This window comes from Oryctolagus cuniculus, chromosome 16 (assembly GCF_051225735.1).
Source record: "Oryctolagus cuniculus isolate XC-2025 breed Fujian yellow rabbit chromosome 16, ASM5122573v1, whole genome shotgun sequence".
NCBI classification, from domain to species: Eukaryota; Metazoa; Chordata; class Mammalia; order Lagomorpha; family Leporidae; genus Oryctolagus; species Oryctolagus cuniculus.
This window is the reverse complement of record NC_142882.1, coordinates 40214722-40235916: the sequence shown is the minus strand read 5'-3', so window position 1 is coordinate 40235916 and position 21195 is coordinate 40214722. Positions and strand designations below refer to the sequence as shown.

Sequence of the window (21195 nt, the reverse complement as noted above, 5' to 3'; positions counted from 1 at the left end):
GTTGGTTGCCCCTTTACATTGTTGAGTGCTTCCTTTGCTGTGCAGAATATTCTTAGCTTGATGTAATCTAATTTGTCTATTGGTACCTTTATTGTATGTGCTATTGGGTCATACTCAAGTCTTTACCTTATGTTTTTCTCTACTCATTTGATTGTTTCAGGTCTTAGACATGACACATTGTGAGTTGATATTTGTATAGGGTGTAAATTAGGGCTTCTGTTTCATACTTCTGCATGCAGAGGTCCAATTTTCCACACACCATTTGTTGAAGAGATTGTGCTATCTCCAGGGAGTGATTTTAGTTTGCTTGTCAAAGATTAGTTTGTTTTAGATTTGTCGATTAATTTATGGGGGCTCTGTTCTGTTCCATTGGTTGACATGTCTATTCTTGTGCCAATCCCAAGCTGTTTTGATTATAGCAGCCCTGTAGTGTGTTTTGAAATCAGATATCATGATGCTCCAAGCTTTACTTTATTCTTTAGGATTGTTTTTGCTTTTTGGGGTCTCTTGTGATTATATATGAATTTCAGGGTCATGTTTTCCAAATCTGAGAAGAATGTCTTTGGTATTTTGATTGACATCATACTAAATCTGTAAACTGCTTTGGGTAGCATGGACTTTTTTTTATTTATTTTTTGACAGACAAAGTGGACAGTGAGAGAGACAGAGAGAAAGGTCTTCCTTTTGCCATTGGTTCATCCTCCAATGGCCGCTGCGGCCGGTGCACTGCGGCTGGCGCACTGCGCTGATCTGATGGCAGGAGCCAGGTATTTATCCTGGTCTCCCATGGGGTGCAGGGCCCAAGTACTTGGGCCATCCTCCACTTCACTCCCTGGCCACAGCAGAGAGCTGAACTGGAAGAGGAGCAACCAGGACAGAATCCAGTGCCCCGACCGGGACTAGAACCTGGTGTGCCGGTGCCGCAAGGCGGAGGATTAGCCTAGTGAGCTGCGGCGCCTGCCCAGCATGGACATTTTGATGACATTATTTCTTCCAATCCATGGACATGGAATATTTTTCCATTTTTTTGTGGATTATTCGCTTTAATTAATGGTTTATAATTTTCATTATAAAGGCATTTCAAATTCTTGGTTAAATTTATCATAAATTATTTAAATTTTTGTAGCTATTATGAATGAGACTGATCTTACAAGTTCTTTCTCATTTATAGGGCATTGTTTGTGCATACAAAAGGTATTGATTTTTATTTGTTGATTTTTATATCCTTCCACTTTACCCAACTCTCTTATGAGTTCCAATAGTCTCTTAGTGGAATCTTTTGATTCCCCTATGGATAAAATCATATCATCTGCAAAAAGGGATAGCTAGACTTCCTCTTTTACCATTTGTATCTCTTTCTCTTTAGTTTTCTTTTCTAATGTCTTTGGCTAAGCCTTCCAGAAATACATTGAATAGTAATGCTGAGAGTGGGTATTCTTGGCTGGTTCCAGATCATAGTGGAAATGCTTCCAGCTTTCTCTCTTTCAAAATGATTCTGGCTGTGGGTTTGTCATATATTGCCTTGATTGTGTTCAGGAATGTTCCTTTTATACCCAATTTGCTCAAAGTTTTATCATGAAAGGATATTCATTTTATAAAGTGCTTTTTTTGTATACTAAGCTGATCTTCTGTATATTAAGATAATCGAAAATGAATCTTGATGTGAATGGAAGGGGAGAGGGAGTGGGAAAGGGGAGGGTTGTTGGTGGGAGGGACGGTATGGGGGGGGAAGCCATTGTAACCCATGAGTCGTACTTTGGAAATTTATATTCATTAAATAAAAGATAAAAAAAAAATAAAGTGCTTTTTTTCTGCATCTACTGAGAGAACCATATTATTTTTACTCTTCAATTTGTTCATGCCATGTATTACATTTATTAATTTGCATCTGTTGACACATCCCTGCATACCAGAGATAAATCCCACTTTGTGCAAATTATCTTTCCAATGTGCTATTAGATTCAATTAGCTAGTATTTTGGTTGAGAATGTTTGCATATAGGTTCATCAGTAATGATCTATAGTTGTCTTTCTTTGTTGTATCTTTCTGGTTTTGAAATTAAGGTGATGGTGATATTATAGGAGTTTGGGAGAATTTCTTCCCTTTCAATTGTTTTGAATAGTTTGAGAAGAATTGCAATTAGTCCTTTGAAAATTTGGTAGAAGTCAGCAGTGAAGCCATCTGGTCCTGGACTTGTTGTTGCTGTTGTTGGGAGGGTCTTTTTTGTGGGGGAGGGTCTTTATTATCAATTGAATCTCCGCCTTAGTTGTTGGTTTGTTTGGATTTTGTATGTCTTTGTATGACTTAATCTTGTATGACTTAAATTGTATGTTTCCAGAAATCTATTCATTTCTTCTAGATTTTCCAATTTGTTTGCATAACGGTTTTTTAAAATAATTCTTTATGGTTGTTTTTAGTTCTGTGGTATCTGTTGTAACATTTACTTTTTCATCCTTATTTTATTAATTTGGGGCAGCTCCCCTTTTTTGGTTAGTTGGGTCAATGGTGTATCAATTTTGCTTATTTTTTCATTAAACTCTGTTCATTTCATTGATGTTTTGCACCATTTTTTAAATTTTAATTATTTCTTCTCTTTTTTATTATTTCTTTCCTCCTACTAATTTTGAGTTTGTTTTGTTCATGATCTTTTTCCTCATTGAGATGCATTGTTAGATCATTTATTTGATGCCTTTCTGATTTCCTTTTAAAAGATTTATTTATTTATTTGAGAGGCAGAGTTATAGGCAAAGAGAGGGAGATACAGAGATAAAGGTCTTCTATCCACTGGTTCACTTTCTCAGTGACCACAACAGCTGGAGCTGGGCTGATCTAAAGCTAGAAGCCAGGAGATTCTTTTGGGTCTCCCACATGGGTGCAGGAGCCAAAGTAATTGAGCCATTTTCCACTGTTTTCCTAAGCCATACCAGAGAGCTGGATGGGAAGAGGAGTGGGCAGGGCATGATCCAGTGCCCATATGGGATTCTGGTGCAGCAGGCAGAGTCTTAACCTACTACGCTACAATGGTGGGCCTTCCAATTTCTTGATGTAGGCAGTAGTTGCCATAAACTTTTCTCTTAACACTGCTTTCATTGTATTCCATGAGTTTTGATATATTGTGTTGTCATCTTCATTCATTTCTAGGAATTTTTTAATTTCCCTTTTGATCCTTTTATGACCCACTGTTCATTCAGGAGCATTTTTCTCAGTCTCTAAGTGTTTGACTATTTTCCAGAGTTTCTTAAGTTCATTCCACTGTGGTCAGAAAAAATACATGGTATGTTTTCCTTTTTTTGAATTTGTTGGGATTTTGTTTATGGCCTAGCATATAGTTTACCCTAGAGAAATTCCATACACTGATGAAAACAATGTATATTTTGCAGCTGTGTTATGAAATGTTCTGTAGATATGAATTAGGTCCCTTTGGTCCATAGCATAGATTAGTTCTGCTCTTTTTTTGTTGATTTTCTGTCCAGTTGATCAGTCTGTTGATGAACGTACAGTGTTGAAGTCCCTCATTACTATTGCATTGGAATCTGTGTCTCCCTTTAGATCCATTAACATTTGTTTAAATAGCCAGGTGCCCTGTCAGTGGATGCATATACATTTACTATAGTTACGTATTGCTGATCAATTGATCCTTGAATCATTGAAAAATGTTCTTATTTGTCTCCTTTAACAGCTTTTGTTAAAGTCTATTTTGTCTGACATTGGGATGGCTACTACTGCTTGTTTTTGCTTTCCATCAGCGTGGAATATATTTTTATCCAGCCTTTCATTTTAGTCTGTGTATATATTTGTTGGTGAGATGTGTTTCTTATAGGCAACAAATACATGAGTCTTCAACTGAGCTAGCTGTATCTTTTTTAAAAAAAGATTTTATTTATATATTTGAAACTCAGAGTTACACAGAGAGGAGTGGTAGAGAGAGAGAGAGAGATCTTCCATCCACTGGTTCACTCCCAAATTGGCCATAGTGGCCGGAGTTGTGCTGATCCAAAGCCAGGAGCCAGGAGCTTCTTCTGGGTCTCACACATGGGTGCAAGGTGCAGGGGCCCAAGAACTTGGACCATTTTCTACTGCTTTTCCAAGCCATAGCAGAGAGCTGGATTGGGAGTGGAGTAGCTGGGACTTGAAGCAGTACCATATGGGATGATGGCACTGCAGGCAGTGGCTTTACTCACTACACTACAGTGCTGGCCCTGGTTGTATCTTTTAATTGGAGAATTTAGGCCATTTATATTCAAATTTATTATATGATCCTGCCATTTTTCATAAATATTCCTATTGTTTTCTTTTTTTATTTGCTTCATACTTTAACTAGGAGATATTTTGCCTTCCCGTTCTTTCATGATGCTTTTTCTTATTTGTATGTACTACATTCTTTTTTTTTTAAGATTTATTTATTTGAAAGAGTTACACAAAGAGAGGAGAGGTAGAGAGAGAGAGAGGTCTCCCATCCACTGGTTTACTCCCCAGAGGGTTGCAATGGCCAGAGCTGTGCTGATCTGAAGCCAGGAGCCAGGAGCTTCCTCCAGGTCTTCCCACGTGGGTTCAGGGGCCCGAGGACTTGGGCCATCTTCCACTGCTTTCCTAGGCCATAGCAGAGAGCTGGATTGGAAGTGGAGCAGCTGGGACTCGAACTCCTGTGCATATGGGATGCCAGTAGTGCAGGTGGCAGCTTTACCCACTACACCACAATGCTGGCCCCTTGAGTAGTCTTAAAATCATTATTTTTAATTCCTTTCCAGGAATTTAATCAATATCTGTCTTTACAGTCTATATAAGTGTTGTAAGTGGGTTATGTTTCTTTTTGGGAGTCACATTGTCTTCCTTGTTCATATTTCTTGTATTTCTATGTTTTTTTTAGGCATTTGTGGAAACACTTATGGTTTTCTCCTCTGAGAGCAGATTACTTTGAAATATGTCTCTGTCTCTTAGTGGAGTATCTGCTCCTTCAGCAGACACACATTGTGTGTGCTAGGTGGGTCCAGGGAACACTGACCAATGCTTAGAGGTGGGGAGAGAGTCCAGAGAAACAACCAGCTTGGATGTGGTAGATCTTCTATATGATCAACTGTGGGGAGGATATGATCATGTGAGCTCCCCTCAAACCCTGCTTCCCAAGGTGAACCAACTGCCCAGAGTGAGCTCACAGTGCCTCTATACCCAACCAACATGGGTGTCTGAACCACACAAAGGGTCTGTCTGCTCCTCTGTGAGGAGCCTCTGTGATGACCCACCCTAGGCACTCAGGGAACTCTGAACCTCTGAAGTCAGACAAGCCAGACACAGTGATTAGCCAATGACCCAGGCACACCCAGTGCTGTATTGCAGTCACAGAATTCCTACAGTCATAGCACACAAGGCTTCCGGAGTCACAGAGAGCAGGAGATCCACTCTCAGCCCTCAAGTATCCTTGTCCATGGAGAGAGCCATGACAGTCCTAGAGCCATCAGCCTACCACATAGAAGTTGGTTGGTGCTCCATCTTGGCAAGTTGAGTCTGGGCCATTTGATAGAGTGAGGGGAGGGGAGTGCTTCACAGGCCTAAGTGGTTGTCCTGACTCTGAGCAACCCTCCAGGCCAGACTCAAAGTCAGTGAAGTCCAAGAAATTCTCCCTGAGGCAATATCAGCAGTGTCCCAGGCCTTTGCACTCGTCTCACCTTGCTCCAAGAAGGTGGCTTACCCTCCACCACTAGCTTCAGAAGTCACCAGTGGTGTCCTGCTCACTTCCATGTGACTCCATGATTCCAGCTGCTCCACAGCACATCTCTTTTTTTTTTTTCTGTAGAATTGTAGAATTTTGACTGTGTACTTCTCTCTAATTGTCCCTGGGGTATATACTACCTCCCCTTTTCTTCTTGTATCTTTCCATGATCAAAATCAGCACGTCTTTTCCTTACTTAGTTTCCTTGGATTTTATATGTAATCCTTTTACATGTGAAAAAATTTTACTTAGATCTAAATGTATTGCATGACATGGGCTTTTTTGTTTAAAAGTGCTTTTTTTACTGGGTAATGATCACATAAAAATATGCTCAACTTTGTCAGTCACTAAAAAAATTTACTCAAAATCATGATGAGATGCACTTCACACCCGCTAGCACAGCAAAAAAAGGGGGGAAATAACAGGTGGTGATGATAACATGGGACCGTTGGAACTCTTATGCAATCCTGATGGGGATGTAAAACAACTTGGCAGTTTATCAAAACTGATTTGTAGTTTTACAATGTGACTCAACAGTTCAAAAATGATAATGTAGACTCATCATGGTGATGTGGGCAATACATATCATAACTTCCAATTCAGGTTCCTGTCTCCAACAGAGTAAAGACACTAAGCAGAGACTAGTATTGTGTGCAAACAGTAACAGAATTTATTTAATGATGAGGTAATAGACACACATTCATATGTCTGTGTGGCCCATCCCACACAGAGAAATATGCAACCAGAGTGTATTAGTTACCTGTCAATGAGAGAAAAAGAAAAAAAGAAAAAACAATACCTCTGAGCAAGTAAAGTGTATCCAAGATTGGTATGAAAGAAAGAGAAAACGAAAGTGGTACATTAGAGTACATTCTGCAATGAAAAAAGACCTCTCTCCCACCTTTCACCTCTTTTTATATGGAAGAGAGTGATACCCCACTGAGACATACAACAAGAGTGAAGTCTGAGCATGCACCTTGATCCCAGATGCACCAGGTACATTCTGGGGAAGTGGGTGTGTCAATACAACAGTTAAAGAGATAGGGTTACACTGCGGGGGTACAAGAGTTCCAGCTCATCTAAATTTTGGCTAACCTCCAAGTTACACCATATCAGCAGGACTCGGTTGTTCAGAACTGATATTTAAACTTACCATATGACTCAGCCATTCAAAAGTGATATGTAGACTTAACATGTGACTTAGCAGGGCTTTTAAAAAAAGATTTAATTGTTTTTTGAGAGACAGAGTTACAGAGAGAGGAAGAGACATAGAGAAAGATCACCTATCTGCTGGTTCACTTTTGAAATGATCACAACAGCCTGAGCTCAGCCTATCCAAAGACTGGAGCCAGGAGATTCTTCCAGGTCTCTCATGTGGGTGCAGGGGACAATGCACATGGGCCATCTTACACTGATTTCTCAGTCTATAGGCAGAGAGCTGGATCAGAAGAGAAGCAGCTGGGACCTGAACTGGTACCCACAGGGGATGACAGCACCACAGGTGGAGGCTTAGCCTACTGCACCACAGAGCCTGCCTGCTAGCAGTTCTATTTCTAGATAGAAAAGATTTGAGACATGCAGTTAAACAAAATCTCACACATTCATATTCATAGTAGGCTTATTCACAGTTGCCAAAATCTAGGCAAACAATGCCAATATCCATTAACAGATCAATGGATCAACAAATGTGGAAAAGTCAGATAGTAGAATATTATTCAGAGGTCCATAGCAATGAAGCACTGACACATGCTACATCATGAATGAAGCTTGAGTACACTATACTGTTTGAATGAAGCCAGATGCCAACATCATGCTCTGTATTATTTATTTCTATGAAATGTTTAGGCCAGGCAAATACATATAGACAGAAATAAGGTTAGTGGTTGACAGGGGCCATGGAACATGTAAATGAGAAGTAACTGATACAAAGGGGTCAGAGTGTCCTCATGGGATGGTAAGACTATCTTGGAATGGGGGTCAGTGCCATGCCATGGTAGGTTAAGCCTCCACCAGTGGACCAGCATCCCTCATGGGCACTGGTTTGAGTTCCGGATGCTCTTCTTCCAATCCAGCTCTCTGCTATGGCCTGGAAAAGCAGTAGAAGATGGCCCGAGTTCTTGAGCCCCAGCAACTGTGTGGGAGACCCAGAGGAAGCTCCTGGCTCCTGGCTTCAGATTAGCTCCAGCCATTGTGGCCATATAGGGAGTCAACCAGTGGATGGAAGACCTTTCTTTCTTTCTCTCCATTTCTTTTTCTGTAACTCTATCTTTCAAATAAATAAGTAAAATCTTTAAAAAATTAAAATTAAAAAAATATTTTGGAATTAGAGAGTGATGAACATTGAACAACATAACGGATATGCATAGGTATTTCAAAATGTGCATTGAAAAATGAAATTGAGAGTTGCTTGTGGTTCTAAACATTTGAAATTCATGCATATTTTTTCTAGGCGCCGGCCCCTAGAAAATAATTTAAAGGTTAGTTTTGTCTGACTTAGTATGAATTTTCTTCAGTACATTGATGGGAAATTTTGTGAGTTAAAAATTTGGTTGTTCTTTATCAAATTGATTTTGGAGTAGATTTCACTTTTGATAGCAGTGGGATGCACGTATGAGGGATATTCAACAAATTTATGGAAACATGGACTCAAAATTTCTTGCACCAAAATAAGTTATTTATAAATGTTTATTTGTTTCAGAGGCAAAGAGAAATACGAGAGAGAGAGAGAGAGAACTTTCCTTCTGCTAATTCACTCCCCAAATACCTATAATGGCTGGGGCAGAATAAAGCCAGGTTTGTGAATTCAATCCAGGTCTCTTATGTGGGTGGCAGAAGAACAGCTGCCTGAGCCACTGTCTGCCTCCGCAGGGTGCAGAGAAGATAGAAGCAAAAGCCAGTCAGGAGTTTAATTCTGGTACTCCCAAATGAGATGAGAGCATCACTACCTGTGGCTTAACCACTAGGGCAAACTCTTGCCCCAAATCCTAACTTTTTATTCCATCCTCTATTAATCTTTAAGTATGCATATATTCATATAGTATGTAGTATGCAAAGAAGTGAAATAGCTCTACCATGAAAATTATAAAACATTGATGACAGAAATCATCAAGGACACAGAAAAGGAAAGATATTCTTTGTTCATGGATCAATATCATTAAAATATTTATATTACCTAAAGCAATGTATAGATTCAGTACAAACCCTATCAAAATATCAGTGACATTCTTTACAGAATTAGAAAAAAAGCCTAAAGTTAATATGGAATTACAAAAGATCCAGAATACTATCGTGATAAAAAAAAAAAAAAACACAAATAACAAGCTGGAGGTATCACAATACCTGACTTCAAATTCTACTACAAAGCTATAGGAATTATTTTTTTAAAGATTTATTTATTTATTTGAAAGTCAGAGTTACACAGAGAGAGGAGAGAGAGAGAGAGAGAGAGTCTTCCATCTAATGGTTCACTCCCCAGTTGGCCACAATGGCCAGAGCTGTGCCAATCTAAAGCCAGGAGCTAGAAGCTTTTTCCAGGTCTCCCACGTGGGTGCAGGGGCCCAAGGACTTGGGCCATCTTCTACTGCTTTCCCAGGCCATAGCAGAGAGCTGGGTTGGAAGAGGAGCAGCCGTGACGAACCGGTGCCCACATGGGATGCTGGAGCTTCAGGCCAGGGTGTTAACCCACTGCACCACAGCGCCGACCCCAAAGCCATAGTAATTAAAACATCATAATATTGCCATAAAACCAGTACACGGCTATGGAACACAACAGAGAGCCCAGAAATTAATCCACATACAAACAGCCAGCTGAAATTTGACAAAAAGTTCTCAGACCATACACTGGAATAAGGATAATCTCTTTAACAAATGGTGCTGGCAAAACTGGATGCATATATGCAGAAGAACAAAATTAGATCTTTACCTCTCATCACATATAAAAATAAACTTAAGATGGATCAAATACCTCACTTTCAGACCCTAGACTATGAAGCTGCTGTAAAAGTAGGGAAAACACTCCAATACATTGGTCGAGGTGACAATTTCTTGGACAAGACCTGCAAAGCACAGACAACAAAAATAAAACTATGGGATTCTATAAAACTCAGAAGCTTCTGCACAGCAAAGGAAATGATCAATAGAATGAAGAGGCATCTATCAGAATGAGAAAAAAATATTTGTGAACCACCTGTCTGACAAAAGATTAATATCCAGAATGTGTCAGCAACTTAAAAAACTCAACAATAACAACAACAAAACAACAAAAACCAATCCAGTTGAAAAATGGGCAAAGAACTCCAACAGTCAGTTCTCAAAAGAAGAAATACAAATGGCCAGCAAATGTATGAAAAGCCTGATCTATATCACTAGCCATCAGGGAAGTGCAAATTAAAACCACGATGAAATATCAGCTCACCCCTGTCACAATGGCTAAAATCCAATAGACAGAGAATAACAAATTCTGGCAAGGATGTAGAGAAAGGGGAACACTTCTACACTGTTGGTGAGAAAGTAAATTAGTGTAGCCACTGTAGAAAACAGCATGCAGGTTTCTTTAAAAACTAGAAATAGCTTTACCATGTGATCCAGCAATCCCACTTCTGGATACATACCCAAAAGACAGGAGCATGTGGTACCAAAGTGATACCTACACCCCCATGTTGCAGCAGCACTGTTCACAATGGCCAAAACTGAAACCAACCAAGGGGTCCATAATCATGAATTGATAAAGGAAATGTGGCATATATACACAATGGAATATTATTCAGCTATTAAAAAATGAAATTCTACCATTTGCAGCAAAATGTGCATGCAATTGGAGGACATCATGCTGAGTGAAATAAGTCAAAGAAAGACAAATATTGCATGTTCTCCTTGTATGTAGGAGCTGAAACTTATATAAGAAAAGTCAAATAACAGTAACGAAAAAGAAAGAAGTGCCTGTGCATATCAGTATTGCTGCAAATGACCTTGTCTAAATAAGATCAGAGTTGGCGAACTCAAAAGGCTTCCATAGCCTTGGCAACTCATGACAAGAGCCTAAGGTGATTACTGACACCACAAACAAGAGTGTCAATAGTTAAGTCAACAACAGGAGTCACTGTGCACTTACTCCTCATGTAGGATCTCTGTCCTTAATGTGTTGTTCAATGTGAATTAATGCTATAACTAGTACTGAAATAGTATTTTACACTTTATGTTCTGTTGGGTGCAAACTGATGAAATCTTTACTTAATATATACTAAATGGATCTTCTGTATATAAAGATAATTGAAAATGATTCTTGATGTGAATGGGATGGGTGAGGGAGCAGGAGATGGGAGGGTTGCGGGTGGGAGGGAAGTTATGGGGAAAGGGGGAAGCCACTGAAATCCAAAAGCTGTACTTTGGAAATTTATATTTATTAAATAAAATCTAAAAAACATTTTTAAAATTATTTATTTATTTGACAGGTAAAGTTACAGAGAGAGAGAGAGAGACAGACAGAGAGAAAGGTCCTCCCTCTGTTGGCTCACTCCCCAAATGGCTGCCATGGCTGGAGCTGCACCGATCCAAAGCCAGGAGCTGGGTGCTTCCTCCTGGTCTCCCATGCGGGTGCAGGGGCCCAAGCACTTGGGCCATCTTCCACTGCTCTCCCAGGCCACAGTACAGAGCTGGACTGGAAGAGGAGCAGCCGGACATGAACCAGTGCCCATATGGGATGCCAGGGCCGCAGGCGGAGGATTAGCCAAGTGCGCCACGGCGCCGGCCCCTATCAAACATTTTTATACCATTGTTAAACTAACATTTAAGAATGTTATACTACTATGTTATTAATGATCTGTGGTTACTTTGATGTGTGAAATGGTCATTTTTCTGTTTGATTATTATTTATAGCCCTTGCATGTATTTCCATTAAACTAGTCTACTGCTTTTTGCTTCTTTTTAAAAGGTTTATTTATTTTGACAGTCTAGAATTACAGAGAGACATCCATCCATTGGTTTACTCTCCAGATGGCTGCAATGACCAGCAGTGGGCCAGGCTGAAGCCAGGAGTCAGGAGCTTCATGTGAGTTTCCCATATGGGTGGCAAGGGCCCAAACACTTGGGCCATCTTCCTCTGCTTTTGTCAGGCAATTAGCCGGGAGCTGGATCAGAAGTGGAGCATCTTGGACATGAACCAGTACCTACATGAGATGCCTGCGTTGCAGGTGTTGTATTTGCCTTCTACACCACAATGCTGGCCCTTGTTTTTACTTCTTGAACTATTATCTTTAGTGGAGCACTAAGCCTCTGACTGTAAATTACAGATATCTCAAAAGTGAAGAAGAGAAGGAGGAAAGGCGGGGAGGGAGAGAAGGGGAGGGAGGAGGATTTATAAAGGGAATATAATGTTCTTGGAATCGTATCTATGAAGTATATTGAAACTATTAATAACTATAAAAAAGAGAACTTAAATTCTTTTTAAATATTTATTTATTTTATTTGAAAGGCAGAGTTACAGAGAGAGAGAGAGAGAGCAAGAGAGAGAGGTTTTCTATTCACTGGTTCACTCTCCAGATGGACACAATGGCCAGAGATGCACCAATCTGAAGCCAGGGTCCAGGAGGTTTTTCCAGGTTTCCCACACAGGCACAGGAACCCAAGGAGTTGGGCCATCTTCTGCTACTTTCCCAGGCCATAGTTGAGAGCTGGATCAGAAGTGGAGCAGCTGGGACTCAAACTGGCACCCATATGGAATACTGGCACTCAGGCAGCGGCTTTGCCTGCTACACCACAGCAGTGGTCCCAGAACTTAAATTTTAAAAATAATATGTGGTCTAGTTAGCATCTTTCTCGGAGAGGTTATGGTCTGGTGATTCCACGGACACTCGTATTTTGGTCCTATTAACAGAAGTAGACCACCAAGCAGGGTGAATGGGACACTTGCCACTCCCCAGGTAAGTGCTGATTTTATATTTGCATTGATCTTACGGATCCCAGTGATGAGTTCTCTTGCTCAAGGCCATTCAGATAGTCAGTAGTGGAACGAGGGTTGATTTGGTCAACTTGGATTCAGAGGACACACCCTAACCTAAACAGGAAGTGATATTCAAAGTACATCCCAAACCTGGGCACGTCAAAACACCTGGGGCCACGTGGTGGTCTAGACTCTGGGACAGGTGGTGCCTAATTTTTAAATGCAATGTTTGACAGTGAATGCATTTCTTCACGTGAGGAATGAAATGCATAGTTAAAAATACATACATGACTTTCATGTGTTCAGTTCCTTCATATTTAGGTAAACAAGTTTTCTTTTCTTTTAAGATTTTATTTATTTGAAAGGCAGAGTTACAGAAAGAAAGGGAAAAACAGATCTTTCATTCACTTGTTAACTCCCAAATAGCCGCAATGGCAGGGACTGGGCCAGTCAGAAGCCAGGTGCCCGGAACTTCTTCCAGATCTCTCATGTCTCTCATGTGGGTGCAGGGGCCCAAGCACTTGGGCTGTCCTCTGCTGCTTTCCCAGGTGCATTAGTAGTGAGCTGGATCAGAAGTGGAGCTGCCAGGACTTAAACCAGCACTCACATGGGATTCCAGCACTTTAGTCAGCGTCTTAACCCACTATGCCACACCGCCAGCCCCAGTTTTTCTTTTCTTGCATATCCTATCCTAGTATATCTGATCTTAAAGTACATTTCAATTTTTCAGATTTTATTTATTTCTTGGAAAGAATTATAGAGGAAGAGAGGGAGGGTGGGGGAGAAAGGGGGGAAATCCTCCACCCACTGGTTCACTCACCAGATGGCCACAACAAACAGGGTTGGGGCTGGCTGAAGCTAGGAGCCAAGAACTCCATCTAGGTCTCCCATATGAGTGGTAGGGCCCAAGCATCAGGGCCATCCTCCACTGCTTTCCCAGGCACATTAGCAGAGAGCTGGATTGGAGGTGGGGCAGCTGGAAATTGAACAGTGTGGGGAGCAACTGGGAGCAACTCGGACTAGACTGTTACTGGAATTAAGACATTTTATGCATCTGCTCTCCCACAATATGGCGCTGGGAGAGGAGGAAACAGCTTCTACACAGCTGCCTCCAGTTCAACCAATAAACAGCAGGACCTGCTCCTGATTGGAGGAGAGCAGCGTACTCAGCGTGTGGGTAGCAGAGTTGGGATTAGTGGAAGAGGACTATAAAGGAGGAGAGAGACAACATGCACCGGGAACATCTATCTGAAGGAACACCTGAGGAACATCTGAGCAGCCCCCGAGAGAGCTGGCGGGCGGTGTGCCGCTCCCCCGCGGAAGTGGGGAAAGTGGCAGGGGGAACCGCCCTTCCACGGAGGTGGAAGGGACGGTAGCCAACCCGGGAAGAACCAGCAGCAAACCCGGGAAGGGCCAAGCAGACGAAGGAACAGCGCAGGGTCCTGTGTCGTTCCTCCACGAAGAGGGGGAGCGACATAATGGTGCCGTGACTCGGATAGGAAGCCTAGGCAGGGTTTAGTGTCATTCCTCCACGAAGAGGGGGAGCGACAAACAGGGGCCCATATAGAATGCCACCACCTCAGGAGGCAATGTAATCTGCTTTGCCACCACTCCTACCCTAGATTACATTTAAGTTTTTAAAGTGAAAGTAGCTAGGGTGGTGCCACTGCTCACTTGGCTAATCCTCCGCCTGTGACACGGGCACCCCGAGTTCTAATCCCAGTTGAGGCGCTGGATTCTGTCCCGGTTGCCCCTCTTCCAGTCCAGCTCTCTGCTGTGGCCCAGGAAGGCAGTGGAGGATGGCCCAAGTGCTTGGGCCTTGCACCCGCATGGGAGACCAGGAGGAAGAACCTGGCTCCTGGCTTTGGATCAGCGCCGGCCACAGCACACCAGCTATAGTGGCCATTTGGGGGGTGAACCAATGGTAAAAGGAAGACTTTTCTCTCTGTCTCTCTCTTTCACTGTCTAACTCTGCTTGTCAAAAAAATAAATAAATGAAAAATAAAGTTAAAGTAGCTGTGTTTCATGTGCAGTTGTGGATTTGACAGACATCTCTCCTTCTATCCCTAATCTTTGGCAACCAATGATCTATTTTCCACTCTTGAACTTTTTTTTTTTGTAGTATTGTATAGATTCTTACAGTATGTATGCTTGGAGTCTGGCTTGGTTCACTTAGAAGGTTGCCTTTGAGATTTGTCCATGTTCTGTGTACCAAGATTATGTTTCTTTTTATTGCTGAGTACTATTTTAGTTTGGAGCCATTATGAGTGAAGCAGCTATGAATATTTGTAGGTAAGTTTCTGTGTCTACTTCAGTTTCCATTGCTCTTTGGGTTGGGTGGCTGGGTCATAGTATAAATGCATGTTTATCACTGTAAGAAGCTTTATCAAACTGTTTCCAAAACATGACCACATCATTTTTTAGCTCCTATCAGCAAGATATAAGAGTTCCAGCTTTCCACGCTGTGCCATTCCCTGCCCCCATCCACCCACACAAGCCATTGTAAGGGGCGTCTAGTGTTCTCTCAATGAGATTTTCATCTGCATTTGCCATAGACTAATGATGCTGAGCAAACATTCATGGGCTGAATTAGTTCCCATACATGTACCTTCCATGGTGAAGTGTTGATCCAAATCCAACTATTTACTTCCCTAGGGTGGTTTGCTTTATTCTTGTTGAATTTGGAGAAATCCTTATATATTTTGCACATGAGTTCTTTGTTAGATATGTGGTTTATAAGTGTATTCCTCTAGACTGTGAATGATGTTTAAGTTGTTTCTGGTAGGGCAAATTTTCTATTTACATTTTTAAAATATAAGTTATAACATTGTTTCTCTTTGTGGATATGCATATGCTGTTTTATTTTATTTTATTTTTTAAAGATTTATTTATTTATTGAAAGTCAGAGTTACACACAGAAGGAAGGAGAGGCAGAGAGAGAGAGAGAGATCTTCCATCTGCTGGTTCACTCCCTAATTGGCTGTAACGGCTGGAGCTGTGCCCATCTGAAGCCAGGAGCCAGTGGCCTCTTCCGGATCTCCCATGCTGGTGCAGGGGCCCAAGGACTTGGGCCATCTTCTACTGCTCTCCTGGGCCATATCAGAGAGTTGGATAAGAAGTGGAGCAGCTAGGTCTTGAACTGGCACCCATATGGGATGCTGGCACTGCAGGTGGCAGCTTTACTTGATATGCTGCAGCATTAGCCCCTATGCTGTTTTATGTAAGAACTCTTTGCCTAACCCAAGATCACAAAGCTTTTCTCGTAAAAGTTTCAGAGTTTACTATTTACATTCACTTCTATCATCTCTATTTAAGTTTTATTTAGGATGTGAAATAGAGTTTTTCCTGTATACAAATGTCCAATATTCCAGTACCATTTGATGAAGAAAGTTATTCTTTTTGCATTAACTTAACTTGAATATTTGTGAAAAAAATCAATTGTTCAAATTTGGGTGAGTGTATTTCTGGACCCACTATTGTGATCCACTGATATATGTATATAATTTTTGGCTAACAAAGCATTGCCATGATAACTGACTTTAAAAAATGTCTTTTTAAAAAAGATTTACTTATTTATTTGAAAGTCAGAGTTACACAGAGAGAGGAGAGACAGAGAGAGAGAGAGAGAGAGAGAGAGAGAGAGGCCTTTCATCAATGGTTCACTCCCCAGTTGGCTGCAAGGGCCGGAGTTGTGCCAGTCTGAAGCCAGGAGTCAGGAACTTCTTCCAGGTCTTCCACACAGTTGCAGTTTCCCAGGCCATAGCAGAGAGCTGGATCAGAAGTGGAGCAGCCGGGTCTCGAACCGACGACCACATGGGATGCTGGCACTTCAGGGCAGGGCGTTAACCCACTGCACCACAGCGCTTTCTGCATATGTCTTTTTTTTTTTTTTATTTGACAGGTAGAGTTATAGACAGTGAGAGGGAGAGAGAGAGAAAGGTCTTTCTTCCATTTGTTTACTCCCCAAATGGCCACTACAGCTGGCTCTGAGCCAATCTGAAGCCAGGATCCAGGTGGTTCTTCCTGGTCTCCCATGTGGGTGCAGGTGCCCAAGCACTTGGGCCATCCTCCACTGCCTTCCCGGGCCACAGCAGAGAACTGGACTGGAAGAGGAGCAACCGGGACTAGAACCTGGTGCCCATATGGGATGCCAACGCCACAGGCAGAGGATTAACCAAGTGAGCCATGGCGCCGGCCCCCCATATGTCTTGAATTGGATAATAGGGATATTTCTATTACTTTTTTTTCCCCAAATATTTTTGGCTATTCTATAGCCATAGCATTTCATTTAAATTCTAAGATCAGGCTCTGTATTTATACAAAATGTCCTGTTGGAATTTTGAATGGGATTTCCTTGAGTCAACAGATCAATTTAAGGACAATCAACATCTTAAAAATGTTGAGTCTTTGGGGCTGGTGCTGTGGTGTAGTGGGTAAAGCCACTGTCTGCAGAGCCGGCATCCCATATCAGTGCTGGTTTGAGTCCCAGCTGCTCCACTTCCAATCCAGCTCTCTTCTAGGCCTGGGAAAGCAGTAGAAGATGGCCCAAATGCTTGGCCCCTGCGACCCACGTGGGAAACCCAGAAGAAGCTCCTGGCTCTTGGCTCCTGGCTCCTGGCTTCTAATTGACCAGCTCCAGCTGTTGCAACCATCTGGCGAATGAACCAGCAGATGGAAGACCTCTCTCTCTCTCTCTCTCTCTCTGCCTCTCTGTAACTCTGCCTTTCAAATAAATAAATAAATCTTTTATTTTTTTTTTAAATTGAATCTTCCAACCTGTGAATATCATAAATCTGCTCAGTTATTTGTTTCTTCTTATATTTCTTGCACCAGTGTTTTGAAGTTTTCACCATAGGAATTCTGTTCACATTTTCTAAGATGTGTATCTGTGTATTTCACTTTTTCTGATCTATACTACTTTAAAGTGGTGCTTTAAACCATTGTTTGCCTAACTGATCTTGCTAATACACACAGGGGTTGACGTACATTTTCTGGAAAGGGCCAGATTGTACTCCTATCTGTATATCCCCCTATTTCCTCCATCTTTTACTCCTATTTTTAATTTTATAAAACTGTATAGGAAGCATCTCAACCTGTGGCTCCTGGAAGAAGAGGCTACAGGCTGGATCTGGTGACGTGACCAGTTTACTGGCACCTGCAATGCAGTATACAAATAGAATTGGTTAGTTCTGCTATACTGACCATGTACCATTCCTGTTGGAGTGCAAATAATGACATTCCTTCAGTCTTAAGAGCATTGTTCTCGGCTGGTGCCGTGGCTCACTTGGCTAATCCTCTGCCTGCGGCACCGGCACCCCAGGTTCTAGTCCCAGTTGGGGCACTGGATTCTGTCCTGGTTGCTCCTCTTCCAGTTCAGCTCCCTGCTGTGGCCCAGGAAGGCAGTGGAGGATGGCCCTGGTGCTTGGGCCCTGCACCCACATGGGAGACCAGGAAGAACCACCTGGATCCTGGCTTCGGATTGGCTCAGCACAGGCTGTGGCAGCCATTTGGGGAGTGAACAAATGGAAGAAAGACCTTTCTCTCTGTCTCTCTCTCTAACTCTGCCTATCAAAAAAAAAAAAAAGCATTGTTCTCCTGGTCTCACTTTCTCTTACCCAATGCTACATTTCTCTGGTCTGTGATGCAGCAATCTCCCTCCCTGGCTGTTCTGCTGATCTGTACTTGGAACACCAAATGTTTCCTCTCCCACACGAGACAGGCTCAGAGAGTCTCCTGCGGGCTGGGATGGTGAATGAATATGAGATGTAGGCAGGCAGGTATGGCCCTGGTGCCCAGGACTCCGCTACACCTGCATGTGCAAATCCAGCCCCTCTCCAGGGCTGTTCCTGTCCCTGGCTACGGAGAGGCCTCTTCCTCTTCCTGAATGTGTTGGGACATTTGGGAATAACATGCTCTAAGGAGTTTGGTCCTCATTATTTCTGAGGTGTGTGTGTGTGTGTGTGTGTGTGTGTGTGTGAGAGAGAGAGAGAGAGAGAGAGAGAGAGAGAGAGAGAGACTGTGTGGGTATGTAAGTGTATGTGTGACTGAATTCGTGTGACTCTGTGCCCATACATGTGACTACATGCATTTCTACGTGTGAATCTGTTGTGTAACTGTTTTCTGGGTGAAAAATATATTGTGATGTGTGTGTACACATGTGGAGGTCTTTGTGTGCAAGTTTGTATACACTGACACTGTGTTGATGTTTGAGCATTTGTGTATATGTGCATGCATGTGTGTGATGGACTCATTGAGCAACTGTAATTGTCCACACAGCCTGTGCTCTGCTCAGTGCCCCTGTCCCCAGGCCTCACCCCTGCAGTGCAATGCAGGAAAGAGATTCTGGAGACTCAGTATCCCTGCAAGGAACCCTGAGTTAGAGGTAGGTCCACGTGGATAAATGCCCCAGTCCCTTGCTCTGGGTAGGATGACTTTTAGCGGTGTGCTGTGGGCCATTTCCAAGGGTGTTACAGGTCCAGGGAACCTATCCTGGGATACTGCAACACGCTGGGACTTAGCATTAGCAGAGAGCAGTCGCAAGTCCCAAGTTATGGGTCCCTGGAAGTCCACGGGAATCTCTTAGCTGAAAGAGGAAGGCACAAGACAGACACCATCTACCATCCTTTGTTTTAGTTCACTTTCTATTGCTAAAAGCACAGTAGCATAGATTGGGTAAGTTGTGAAGAGAGTTATTTCAGCACTTAGCTCTGCAAATGCAAGGTTGATGGGCTGCATCTGGTAATGACATCCTTGCTGGCAGAGTCCCCAGGGAATGCAGTCCTAGTTCCTCTGCTTCCATTCCAGCTCCCTGATAACTCACCAATGGAATGAACAGAGGATGGCCCAAGTACATGTAGGAGATCTGTATGGAATTCCTAGCTCTTGGTTTGGCCTGGCTTTGAGGAGCTGTAGTCTGAATGGGACTTGGGTCTTGAATTCACTGGTTATTGGAGGCCTGACCTCAGCCGGCAGTTCTTGCTAGAGGCTTGGTTATGAAAGCTTAGCTGGGGTCAGCATTCTTATAATTCCTGGCTGGCCATGGAATCCTCTGTCCACTCAGACCTGCACTGCCATCCTTAAGCCTCACTGCTACCTGGACCAGTGGGGCTACCCAGTCCCAGACAGTGAACCTCCAAAATCATGGATCAAAATGACCATCCCTCCTTCCTAAGGAACTTGTATTAGGCATTGGTGGTGATTAAAAGATGATGCCACACAGGGCAAAAGACAGGTAACATGTGTGGTATATCTGTGTCCTCTGATCTCTCCTCTTATGAAACTGAACACAGCCACAGGGCTCCACCTGATGACCTCATCTATCCTACTCACTCAGGAGGCGACCCGTTAACACCACAGTCAGGGTAAGTTTCAATCCCCTTTACAAATTTATAATGAGGAGTAAGCTCCAGTGTGAGTTTTGGAGGCAACAAACCACATTCAAGCCCCATCATTCCCTGCCAAATTTGATAGTTGCCGATGCCTCCCACTGATAAACCACCATCTCATTAATTTTTGTCTTAATTTTTAAGATTTATTTATTTGTTTGTTTATTCAAAGGCATATTGAGGGAATGTCTGACCCAGGCCAAACCAACAGCTAGGAATTCCATCCAGGTCTCCTACATGCACTTGGGCCATCTTCTGTTTCTTCCCTTGGTTCATTACCAGGGAGCTAGAATGAAAGCAGAGGAGCTAAGACTCAAATTGGCACACTCTGGTATGGTATGCTGGCATTTTAAGTGGCTGCTTAACTTTCTGTGCCACAGTGTCATCTTGCTTTTAATATTTGTATAAATTGTTGCTTTATTTACTAGAGAGAGAGAGAGAGAGAGAGAGAGAGATCAAAATCTTCCATCTATTGGTTCACTCTCACAATGTCTCCAATAACCAGGGCTGGGTCAGGTAAAATCTGGGAGCCAGAAACTCAATCTGGGTTTCCTCCATGGGTGGCAAGGACCCAAGTACTGAAGCCATCCATTGATGCCTCCAAGGGCATGCATTAGCCAGGAACTAGAACTGGGAGTAGAACCAGGACACAAAGCTACACACTCCATTATGGGATGCCAGCTTCCAAAGTCCTGGCCTAACCACTGTGCGCAGGGCTTGACCCCTTCTTATTTGACTGGGACTGGAACAGGTTGGTGGTCAAAGGCTCCTACTGTAGCTCACATCCTGTACTGGCTCAGTGCTGACTCCCCTGGCACTTAGTCTTCTGCTGTGGGTGGACTCTATCCTCTGGATAAGCAGACAACCCTGAAGGCGGGGCAAAATTCTCTCTTCCCATGCAGGCCCCTCTGCTCCTCTTGAGTGATGTTCCTGGGATCCAATACCCTGGGTTTGCATGAGAAATGTCCTTTGTCTTTCCAAAGGGGTGGTCCCAGAAGCCCCGGCCCTAAATTCTCTTTTGGGACTGGTGGCTGGGAAGAGTCAGGTTAACTTTTCAGAATGATCACACTCAATAAATTCTATAGGAAGAAGTTAACAGCAAGTAGTCTAACTGCTCTGGACGTTTTTGGAATTAGCTTGGGGCTTTTATCCTCAACCTCACTCCT

General features: G+C 42.6%; 1 long non-coding RNA gene across 2 annotated transcripts in view; it reads left to right on the top strand.

Annotated features, from left to right (window-relative positions):
• The window catches only part of LOC149121695 (uncharacterized), a 76045-nt gene extending 62642 nt beyond the window's left edge, over positions 1–13403 (top strand). For both annotated transcript variants that reach the window (XR_016222384.1, XR_016222383.1), the window contains 2 exons: positions 11655–11753; positions 12362–13403. This is a non-coding gene — a long non-coding RNA (uncharacterized LOC149121695). The remainder of the gene's footprint in view (positions 1–11654; positions 11754–12361) is intronic.
• The last annotated feature ends 7792 nt before the right edge of the window (positions 13404–21195 follow it).